The following is an 11358-nucleotide window of genomic DNA, read 5'->3' as shown; positions in this document are numbered from 1 at the left end:
TTCTGAGCCTTTGGATCAAAGGGAACAAGGGTGACTCTCACCCACAGGTGCCAGCCCTCTCATGAGGGTTGCCCTCCCTCACCTTGAGGAGATGCAGTTGCAAGGCCTGCAGCTTGCCCAAGGCTTCCTCATCTTCCTAAGAAAGGCTATGAAGCCCTGCCCAACTCTGTTTTCCTCCTCTGTGGGCTCTGGCAGCTCACTAATCCCAGTCTTCTTTTTGTCATTCTTGTGTGACGGTATGGATCTCTGCTGATCCCCTTGCTCACCATCACCCCCTTTTCTGAGCCTATCTGTGCCAGGGTGTGAAGTAGGTTTATGTTTCTTTGTGTGTATGTGTGCATATGTGTGTGAGAATAACACTGAAGCAACAAAAAATTAATTTAACATTTTTTTATTTTTTATCTGCTGACATTAACAATGTATCGTTTCTGCTCTCTCAATATATATGTGTGTATATATGTATATATATATATATATACATATATATATATATATATATATATATATATGTATATATATTTCCTTTTATATGCATCAGAAGGATGACTCTGGGAAGAGTCCCATGGAGATCTCGGCCCCTTTAATACCTGCCAAGTGATAAGAGCAAAATAGTAGTTAGGCAAGCAGCTGTCAGAATGCCCCCCTCTAGAACCTTAAAGGAAACCACCCAGAAAACTCCAGAGACATAGCTGATGATAGCCAAGGACATGACTGTAAAAACACATGCCAGATGGGAGAAAGCACTTTCTGGTTTGGCTCTTTCCCTTTTGAATCTGGCACTGACTGAAACAGAAGAGTTTTAAGAACCTGGAGCAGAATTCCGGCCTGGCTTTAGGGACACCTGTGGGTGGAATGGGATGGGCCAGGAATGATATGCCACTTCTGTGGAAGAAAAATTCTCCAGTTCCCAACATTTTGGCTTTGGGAGAGCTTTCAGTAGGAAATCTCTAGCAAGATGATGGCATGGTCTCTACTCTGTGGGGAAGGCCTTTTGTTTTTTACCTGTCTCTGGACTTAGAATGAAGATATTTCGAGAAGAAGGTGGACTATCTAACGTGGAGTTCATAGTAATACTACTGGGGAATTGCAGGAGTAAGGATGGCCAACCCAAGCTCCTTCTCAGGTGGGGAAACTCAGCCAGGAAGAAGAGTGATACAGAGAGAGACACAGGTACAGACTGAGACACTGACATTAAGGTACGTGGGGGTTGGGTCCTTACTTTCCATGTGGAAATGGAAAGCTGCTGATCCCTTCTCCATCCTCACTGGTAATGTCCTTGTAAATATACTTCCTATGGCAGCGGCAGGTGGGCCCACACTTGGTACACTGGCACTTGGAACATGGGGCGAAGCAGCCTATGCACTCTCTCTCCAGGCAATCGCAGAGGTCTTCCCCATTGAGAGTCAGTTTGCCTTTGTTGTCATACTTTCTCATGCCTTTCTTGACCCGTGGGAACTTCACGGGTTGTTGAGCTGATTGGGGATCATTTTGGGCATAGGCGCCAACTTCATCATGGGGTTCTGCTTGGTCATCAGCACTAGCTTGGGCACACACCCTAGCTTGGGTGCATGCTCTGGCTTGAGCATGGGGCCTGATTTGGGCAAAGGTGCCACCTTGGGGAAGGGGCATGATTTGTGTGTAGGAGTTGCCTTTGGCATAGGAGTCAGCTTGGCTAGAGAACTCAGCCTGGGCAGAAAACCTGACATGGACATAGGACATTGTATGACTGCAAAAAGTGCCCTAACCATTGGGAAGACTTTGGCTATGGGAACTGGTACTGCTACAGGAAACGGGGTTTCTAGAGGAACCGGGGACCCCAGGGGAACCAGGACCATCAGTGGAACCAGTGACATTAGGGAAAACATTGACCTTGTTTGAATTAGTGGTACTATGGCCACCATGGTGGCGATGGCCACGGCCGGGGCCACAACCACATCCACATCCACAGTCACGGCCACTGGTCCCCTCCTGTTAACCAGTCTGGTTCTGGGGCACGACTTGATCAATCTTGTCATCGGTGACTCTCTGGTCATTGATGCCAATCTGGCCACGGAAGACTGCTTTGTGGTGGTAGCCCAAATGAATGCAGATTCTCTGCTGGACACGAGAGGGAATCTGGCCACCGTGGCTAGTCTTGATGCTGGAGGCGATCTGGCTGTTGGGGCCGGACTGATCATCATGGTTGGCCTGGACACTGGCTGCAGTAGCTCTCTGCTCTTCTTTTTCCTTCCAAGTGTTCACCTGGTCACTTCCTGTCTTGGCTTCCACTTTCACCTCAGGTTCCTCTTGGATCACCTTGCCACACAAATTAGCTTGGAGGAACACCTTGCTGCTGGAACCACAGGCCTTGCCTTCAATCTCAAGGGCAGCTGACTTCTCTAGGGTACATGCTATCATGGCTTCCATTTTCACCTCAAATGCAGGGTGAACCACCTCTTTCAGCTCCTCCTTGTCCCCAAGGCTCTCAGATTTCCTCACAACCACATTCTGCTTTTTCTCAGAGATTTTAGAGAGTGTACTCATTTTTGGTAACTTCAAGGCAGCTACACTTGCAGCCTCGGGACCTCTTGGAAATGGCTTCAAGACCTTGGAAAGGATAACAGGCAAACAAAGTCACTAAAGGCATGAGGAGGCAGAGTGATGTGGAGGGATGTTGGCTTCAGAATCTGAGAAAGCCCATGGACCTAAGGGCACTAGGCTCAGTTTAAGCAAAGAGAGGGCTCCTTGGGCACCTCCACAAATAAGGGAGACACAGGATGGGAGGGAAGCAGCCTGAGGAGGGTCACCTGAAGGAATGGCCAAGGCTGGTTTGGGCCATATATCCTCTCTTCACCTTGCTTGTTCTTTCTCTCCTCTCCATTCTCTCCACCTGGTTTCGACTCTAAACCAGGGATATCAAAGCACCTGCCACAAAAGGCCTGAATGGACTCCCTGTCCTCTCCACAAATCAGCTTCTGCCTTGGCTCTCTCTGCCTCCAGTTGCCCTGGCTCCCCACTTGGGTTCATCTTTGCTCCCACTCTGGGTGGAAGCAGTCAGCCTGCTGCTCCTTCTTCCTCCTCTATTTTTCCTCCCTCTGAGCCTTTTGAGCCATCACCTGGTCCTTGGTCCCTGATCTTCTGTGGCCTACACCCTTGCCTCCATCCTCAATCTTTTTTCTTACACTACCCTTAACTGGAAAGGAAACCTTAGCCATCAACTGTGCCTGGGGGTAGCCTTGCTCTCTCTAGGATAGGATGAGTGCAGAGAAGATGGGGAGAAAGCCTACCCAGGCATTGGCCTCCGTCTCCCCAACTTTTCCCCTGCTGAAAATGCAGCCAAGAGGCTGGGGAGGGCTAGAAGGGTTCCAGTGGCTGAAGACGACCAGGTGCTGGCACCAAGAAGGCTGGGCAGGGAGGACCTGGTCTCCTAGAACTGAGGCCAAAGGAGAAGAGGAGAGTTTTCTGCTGAAGCCATGGCAGCTCTCCTGGCAGTTGGGATGCGAGAGTGGACCTGGGCTTTCAGGATCTTGGAGAGCAAACTACGTTTACTTCTCCCCTTGGAGGCTGGGCCTTTCACTGCCCTTTCCAGTGAGACTTGCTGAAAGCAGAAGTGGCAGAGCCACCTGAGGTGGGGGAGGCCCAAACAGGTTCCCATGGAAATGAGAAATGCAGAGAAGAAGAAACACGTAAGTGTAACAGGGAGATGCTCACCTGGCTTTTTCTAAGTCAATATGCAAACTGAGGGAAACAGGGTAAAGTGACTTGCCCACAGTCTCATAGCTTAGGGTCTGAGGTCCCAGTTGAATTCAGCAAGAGCAGTTTTCCTGACTATCCTTTTGATCTCTGAGACCTCAGGAGATAGCTAGGGTTTTATAGGATGCAAATGTCCCAGGCTCTCAGTGATTTGTCAGCAATAAGTCCCAGGCCAAGGCCTGATTAGCTCAGAGTAAAGGAAACTAGTAATCCTTTCTCTTTGGGCCAGAAACCCTCAGGGTCTTCCTCTCCTAAACTGATTTTTAAGGGGATCTAGGTAAAAGGGAACATTGTTTGCTTCCTGTCTTTCTTTCCTCACCAGAAACACTGAATGGGCATGGCCTGAGACAAATTGAGACCCTTAAAATCGAAGGTCCCCCAGTTCATGGACAGGCATCTGCACTCTTGTTGATCTTGTCTGATCCCTGGACCCAGATGGTTCCAGAGTAGAAAGAGAGGCTGGTGACCTTCCACAGGACCACCCCACACTCACATCCCTTTCACTTGTATGCCATGGCATCACCACCCTGATCTCAGGAACTTCTTCAAGAAGATCCCAGGAAGAAGTAAAAGTGTCTCTAAATGGGTCATAATTTTGATTTAAAAATAACATTAAATTTGAATATTTAACTTAAAATAATTCCATAAATGTATCATATTTCTATAAAATATATTGAGACTTATAGTATAGAAAATCACATGAAGCTCCATAACATAATATGATTCTTGTATATGATCATTATGATATTAAAAGTAAAAATAAATTAAATTTGAAATTAAATAAAAGGCAAACTTTTAACATTTCCCATTTTTTAGAAGGGAGTGCAATGTTGTTGAAACTCTTCCAGGAAGCTGAAAGATTGGATCAGAGACCACCATTGTGGTCCCATTTCTAATGATGCACCTATGTGCACAGGTTTCCCATGAAGGATGGCTGTCCAGAGCCCTGCTTGGATTCTGAATTGAAGGGAATAATTTGAGATTAAAAACCACCTTTGACTAAATGGTTTTTATTTGCTTTAAATGCTGTCCCTCATACCATATTTCTCCATTTTGTTGATGAAGACTTCTAAATAGCTAAAGAATTATTCTATGATCACTCAATAGAAAAGGTTAAATTGGAGATGTCAGAAAGAATTCAGATTGCAAGAAGATAACAATTGTGACTCTTTGAACCATGTATTTGGCACCGTAGGGTGGATAGGATCTGATTATCACATTAAGTGGTGGATACAATTGGTTTGGCTTGGTTTTACTATTGAGCATTAAAGTCAACATGAAAAACAATAAACTGCTGACTTTCAAAAATGAGGCTCAGGGGCAGCTAGGTGGCATAGTGGATAAAGCACCGGCCCTGGAGTTAGGAGTACTTTGCTTCAAATCCATTCTTAGACAATTAATAATTACGAAGCTGTGTGGCCTTGGAAAAGCCACTTAACCTTGTTTGCCTTACAGAAAAAAAAAAAATCTAGGAAAAAAAAAATGAGGCTCCTTACCCATTGCAAAATTTTAAACATTTCTAAACTGGCCTGTAGTAATAACTGACAATGGCAAGTTGATAGGGAACAAATGGCTTATTCTCTTTAACAAAAAGAATATCTTCAAATGATGGAATCTTCTCGGAAAGGTTGTTATTCTCTAACCCTAGAATGTTCAGTTGACTTGACTCTTTAGATCATTCCTACTCTTTGCCTAAGCCCCAAAGTGTATTAAAATAATAATATCAGTTGAAGCCCTGGAAAGGAAAGGAATTCAAGTGTTTCTAGGATCTTATTCAGGATTTGGAAATGGAAATGTACTGACCAGGTTAGCAGATTCATCCTCAATCTTAGTGTATACCCGTTTGCGATTCTGGTGACTCGTGGCACCAGGTTTCTTTGAGTTACACCTGTGCCATGGATAGTAGTCTGGACAATTTACCTTCAGGCTATCAGACAAATGAATATCCCTGTGAAGCAGCCTGCCATTACGGACATATTTTCTCTGCGTTGGCCCAAGCCCCACAAAAAGTTTAGGATGGTACGAAAACACAGGGCCCTTCTGGCTCACTACGGGGCCAGCTTTTGCCTCATGCTTAGCTGCTGCCCCTGGGAGCTCTTCCTCTTCCTTCTGGGTATCATAAGACTCAGCAGCCGCATCTTGGACAGCTGGAACACTCACTCTTAAGGATCCCATTTGCTGAGTGATTTCTTTGACTTCCTTCTCTGCCACCTTCGTTGGACCAGGCACTGCCTTTTCCGCAGTTTCCTCTAGGATGCCATCTGAGTCATCACTTAGAATTTCAATGGTATCACTCATTGTAGAGAATGGGTGCAGGATCCTTTTCTCCTTTGTGCTACAGCAAATGATAAAGAAGGACATAAGATCACCAGAAATACATAAGTGTAATGAAAAAGTTGATTGAAACTGCTTCGGGGGGCGGCTAGGTGGCGCAGCGGATACAGCACAGGCCCTGGAGTCAGGAGTACCTCAGTTCAAATTGGGCCTCAGACACTTAATAATTACCTAGCAGTGTGGCCTTGGGCAAGCCACTTAACACCATTGCCTAGCAAAAGCTTAAAGAAAAAAAAGAAAGGGAAAAAAAACTGCTTTGGGAAAACATGGGAATGATCATTTTAATTTCTGAAATGTTGCTCTGTTTCTTGTGAAAATTCACCATAATCTTCATTGTGAGCCAGCAGTTAAGTTTATATCCAAATTTTCTAGAATCACTTCCACTGATGTTGAAGGACTCACAAAATTTCATTTGCAATCCGAACGTGAAGACCCTCCAAAGACAGAGGCTTTGGTACATATGACAGGTTTCACATTATTCAACAAGAAAAACTATCTAAAAATGTCAGATTAGGGAACTGAGGAATCCAAGCAAGGCAATCCCCTTTAGCTAGCCACAGATCTGAGAAAGTGGCATCCAAAGACTGTTAAATACAATGCAAGGTGACAGAGAGTTCCTGACACGTCAAAAGGAAACGAAAAATAACGAATTTAAAATTCAGAAAACATAATACGTGTAAGAGAGCCTTGAACATTTCAAAGGAATTTTTTAAAGTTTATAGCATTTATGTATCTGAAGTTCTTAGAGGTTAAATCTGCCCTCAGATCTTCAGGAATAGCCTCCTCTGTGTGTGTGTAATCAAAGGTGGTCTTGTGATTGTTGTGCAAAGAGAAAGGAGAGTTAGAAAGAAGCCACTATGACACCATAATTGCCCACCTCCCTGCCCCAACAAAGATGGTTGGAACGTGAGAGGAGAGCATTGCCACGAGTCGAGTGCTTCCTTTTCCCCTAAGAAATCATTGGGGTGTTCGTGGTGAGAAGTAAGGGTCAAGGACAGGGAAGGGTGGTGTCCTATCCCCAACTTAAAGAGGTGTACAGGAGTCCTATGCTGCTGGTTCTTTACACTTGTACTCACCAATGGGGAGTATTTCAAAAGCACCAATGATCCAGAAAGAGAACTCTTTGGATGAGGAGAAATGGGTTTTCAACAGAACCTAGGTGCGAAACAGAGAATTTTGATTCAGAAATGCATATCCAGGGGGGAAAAACTGGGGGTAAGTAGGTAGACTGGGCTGTAAGACTGATGTTTCCTGCAAGTTAGTGTGGCTTTGCTTTTGCCATCTGGAAAATCCTCTCTTGGAAGGTCAAAATATCTCCCCCATTTACACTTATCCAAGTGATGGCTGGGGTGCAAGAGAGGATGCTTTGTCCTGCCAATCTCCTGTTTTCTAAAGAAGAGGCCATGTGGACAGTCACTCAGGGAGGTGGCAGAGGCAAGGAGGAATCTCTGCCAGGGGTGGGGGGGGAAGCTTAGTTTTTATCAAAAGGTCAGGTCCTGGGTTCACATAATGGAGGAGGGGGACTGGTAGTGTGGCTCTTGGTGGGGGGGACTGTTAACAAGTGGTCAACTTTCCCTTGTAGGTCACCTCCTGGCTGGACACTTCAACGATTTCCATATAATCCTCCTGACCTCTAGATAATTGAGGACCTTCATTAATTTACAAAATCTCAGTTTATGTCTCCATGAATCAGCTAAGCTCAAAATTTTCTCATTAAATATATCTGTTATTATATTATCTATAATGTTCTGCAGAAATCTCTCCTCCCCCCCATTCCTTCCCTGGACTAGGAGCCAGAGGGCCAAAGAGTAAAGGCCTTCTGCTTGAGAAGCCTGGGGAAGCACCTCGTACTCAGTCCCCAGTTCAAACACATGCAAAATGGCTTCAGTGCTCCTGCAGGTTTTTCTGGGGTGCCCTTCTGCTGCCCAGGATAGGTGAGGATGAACACTGAGGCCTACCTTTGTAGAGACTCCCTGCCTGAAAGGCTTGCAAGCCTGGAAAGGATGGAGCCTCTTCTGCCCTCTAGGGTAATGGGAAGCAGGCAGGCGCTCGCAGGGGGAGAGGGGCGGGGCGGAGGGGCACCCAGAGGAGGGGGAGGGGAGGAGCCGCCCTACCCCCACTGGGCAAGATGGCGGCCGCACCGGGCGGGGCCTCAGCAGGGCCACGAGGTTAGCCTCCTCTTTTACAAGGGGGAAACCGAGGCCCCGGGAGGGGAAACAATGACCCCGGCACAGGAAACCGTGCACAGGCATGCAACTGCACAGTGATCATGTCATACACACGCGTGATCACTGTGCACACAGTGTAGAGAAGCTCCGTCTAACACGGACTCACGTGGGATGCAGGCCACGGACACACGTGGGGCACAGGACAGGGACACGGGCTGCCCCAAGGCACCCTCTGCCCTCCGCAGCCCCTTCCCGGTGGAGCGCGGGCGGCAGAGCCCCTGGGGAACGGTGCTCCCCGGCCGGGCGCCCGAGGCTGCCACTCACGTTTCGGCTCAGAGGGATGCAAGATGGCTCCCGGAGCCCCCGCGGCTCCTTCGGGGCTCCGCCACCCCCAGATCCAGGGCCGTGGCTGCGCTGCACCCGGAGGTGAGAGGAGCTGAAGCGTGGCCTACCTGTGTCCGGAGCCGCAGCCGCTCCCTGCCTCACAGGACTCCGCTCCAAGAAAGAAAGGCGCCTCTTCCGTCCCTAGTGGGAAAGGCAAACAGGAAGTGAGCAGCTAGCGGCCGGAAGAGACGGGGGACGGGCGAAGGAGCCCGCTGAAGGAGGGAGAGGGGACGGGTGGGGGAGGGGCTGGGAAACAGGCGGGAGGGGGAGGGGAGGAGGAGCCGGCCTTCCCCCACTGGGCAAGATGGCGGCTACGCCGGGCAGGACCTCAGCAGGGCCACGAGGGAAGCCTTCTCTTTTCCATGGCAGGAACCTCAGGCCAGAGAGGGAAGCCATGACCCCGTCACAGGAAATCATGGATGACTGTGTCACGTGACCGAGTCTAGGATCATAAACACTACAGCCTGGGGATGAACGGCACCCGAGAATGCATGTGACACGCATGCACGTCAGAGTACACATGAAAACGTGTGCCCCTTCCGGACCGCTCTGTGGAAACCGCCTCCCCAGCCCCCTTCCTGGGGGGACTGGGGCCGAGAGACCCCCGGGGAGAGGCGACGCCTGCCGGGAGGCCGAGGAGCCCCTCACATTCACATTCCGGCCAGAACGGGCACAAGGTGCTCACAGTGCCCCTATGGGCTCCTTCTGGGGCGCTGCCCCCCCCAGCCCCAAGACCCTTGTCCGTCCCCTCATCCAGAGGTTAGAGGACAAGGGAAAACAGGGCCTGCCTGTGTCAGGAGCCCTGCAGAAACTGAATAATAGTTGGCTACTGGTGTGACCTTGCCATGTCACTTAACCCCATCACCTTAAATAACTAAAAAAGACATTTAATGAAAAAAGGGAAAAAAACAGAAGAGATATTTTAAAATCAGGAAAACAGATCGAGATGGTCTCTTATTTCTGGAAAAAAACAAAAAAAAAAAACTTTGTTTAATTGAAATATATAATGTCCTGAGCCAAATTCTCAGAAAACATCTACCCTCACCAAAACCTAAGTCAACACGTGTGCCAGGCCTGGGATTCCACTTTTCTTGGGAACCCATGTCTGGTTCAGAATCAGTCCCTGCCTTAGTCCCAGTTCTGAGGCCTTTCAAAGGAATTTACCTCTCTGATGATAATCATTGGGTTCAGGCATCACACAGCTATCACACATCCTTGCCCCAATCACCATAACATGACCATTGACTCAGTTGTCTTCTCTGGGATCTCTCAGACATATAGAACATCCCTGACCATCCCTTCTTCTCTTGGCTTCATAGACACCACCTTCTCCTGGGTCTCATCCTACCTCTCCCCAACGGATGCTTTGCAGCTTCTCTGGGGGTCTAGTCATGTTCCAGAGGTATTAAGATGCTGCATCGAGCCCTTCTCCATCATATGCTGCTCACGTAGCACACTTCTACAGCTAAGCCCTGCCTCCCCCTCACTACGATTGGCCCTCTCCAGAGCTCTGACCTACGGCATCCATGCTTTTCAAGAACATAAGACACATGGCTAACCACACACAGGGAGGCTGTCGTCTTTCCCATAAGGCAGTTATGTTGTCTGACTTCATTATTGCTTTCAATGTCTCCTGTTCAGAGTCTGAAGCCACTCTTTTCTGTCATCTCACATCCCATTCATTTACCAACTCTGACTGATTTTAGCTGCCTGGCATAGACAACTTGCCTCAGTCTCCTCTCTCTTCTTCCTGGGATGGTGCATCTTCTCATGGGGCTCCACAAGGACTACTGTGGCTCCCATCGAACATCTCTTTCATGCCAATGCCCGACTCATTTTTCATTTTCCTCAACATGGCTAGAGAGGCATGTGGGGGACCCTAGCCCCAAAGAGCCTTGGGACTCAGCAGCCCTGTTGTGGCAAGACAGAACTAGTACAAACCGCACTAGAAGATAAAGGCTGGGGGGGGGGGCTTTACTGCACGCAGAAGGGGGATGCAAAGCAAGCTCAGTTTAGTGATCATGTCCTCACTCATAAGGTGAGTATGGACCAGGGAGTCATCTGTTGGGGCCATGTGAGTAAGAGAAATTGAGGCAGCCCTGGGAGGGGTCTCTTGATTCTGTGGGGGGGGGGGGGTAGTTACATGGGGATTAAGGCAGATCTATCTATATCTTTATCATATATATTTCTGTGTGTGTGTGTGTGTGTGTGTGTGTGTGTGTGTGTGAGAGAGAGAGAGAGAGAGAGAGAGAGAGAGAGAGAGAGAGAGAGATTCTGTCCATGCTTAACATTTGGACTTTGGCAGTTATATTAGAGACCCAGTGACAGAGGCAGAGAGATTGAGAGAGAGAGAGAAAGAGTCAAAAGGAGACAGATGGAGACAGAGAAAAGATAAAAAGATACAAATAGTCATGGAGACAGAGACAGACACAAGAAACACAGAGAGAGATAGATTGAGAGTCACAAAACAGCCACAGATGGACAGAGAGAGAGAGGGACAGACAGAATCAGACAGACACAAAGAGATTGAGACAGTCAAAGAAAGGCAGAGATGGAGGGCGAAAGAGACAGACATGCACAGACACAGAGAAGCAGAGAGGAGAGGGACACACATAGAGACAGTCACACTTCTAGAAGGATGGAGCCATCTTGTCAGAAAACCCAAACAGAAATCATTTCTTCTCCCTGTATCCTCCTGTCCATTGTCTGGGAGTTGCTTTGGCTAACGGAGGTCTTGGGC

At 48.0% G+C, this 11358-nt stretch overlaps 1 long non-coding RNA gene across 1 annotated transcript; it reads right to left on the bottom strand.

The window, feature by feature from the left end:
- Positions 1-477: 477 nt before the first annotated feature.
- LOC141504161 (uncharacterized) lies at positions 478-8762 on the bottom strand. The gene is made up of 4 exons (XR_012473235.1): positions 8687-8762; positions 7143-7221; positions 5893-6067; positions 478-587 (listed from the first exon to the last, which is right to left on the bottom strand). It is a non-coding gene; the product is annotated as an uncharacterized LOC141504161 (long non-coding RNA).
- Between the last annotated feature and the right edge of the window lie 2596 nt (positions 8763-11358).

The sequence above is a fragment of the Macrotis lagotis genome, unplaced genomic scaffold (assembly GCF_037893015.1).
Source record: "Macrotis lagotis isolate mMagLag1 unplaced genomic scaffold, bilby.v1.9.chrom.fasta BILBYCTG497, whole genome shotgun sequence".
Classification (NCBI taxonomy): domain Eukaryota; kingdom Metazoa; phylum Chordata; class Mammalia; order Peramelemorphia; family Peramelidae; genus Macrotis; species Macrotis lagotis.
Note: the sequence above shows the minus strand (reverse complement) of the source record. Positions and strands in the feature narration are given on the sequence as shown.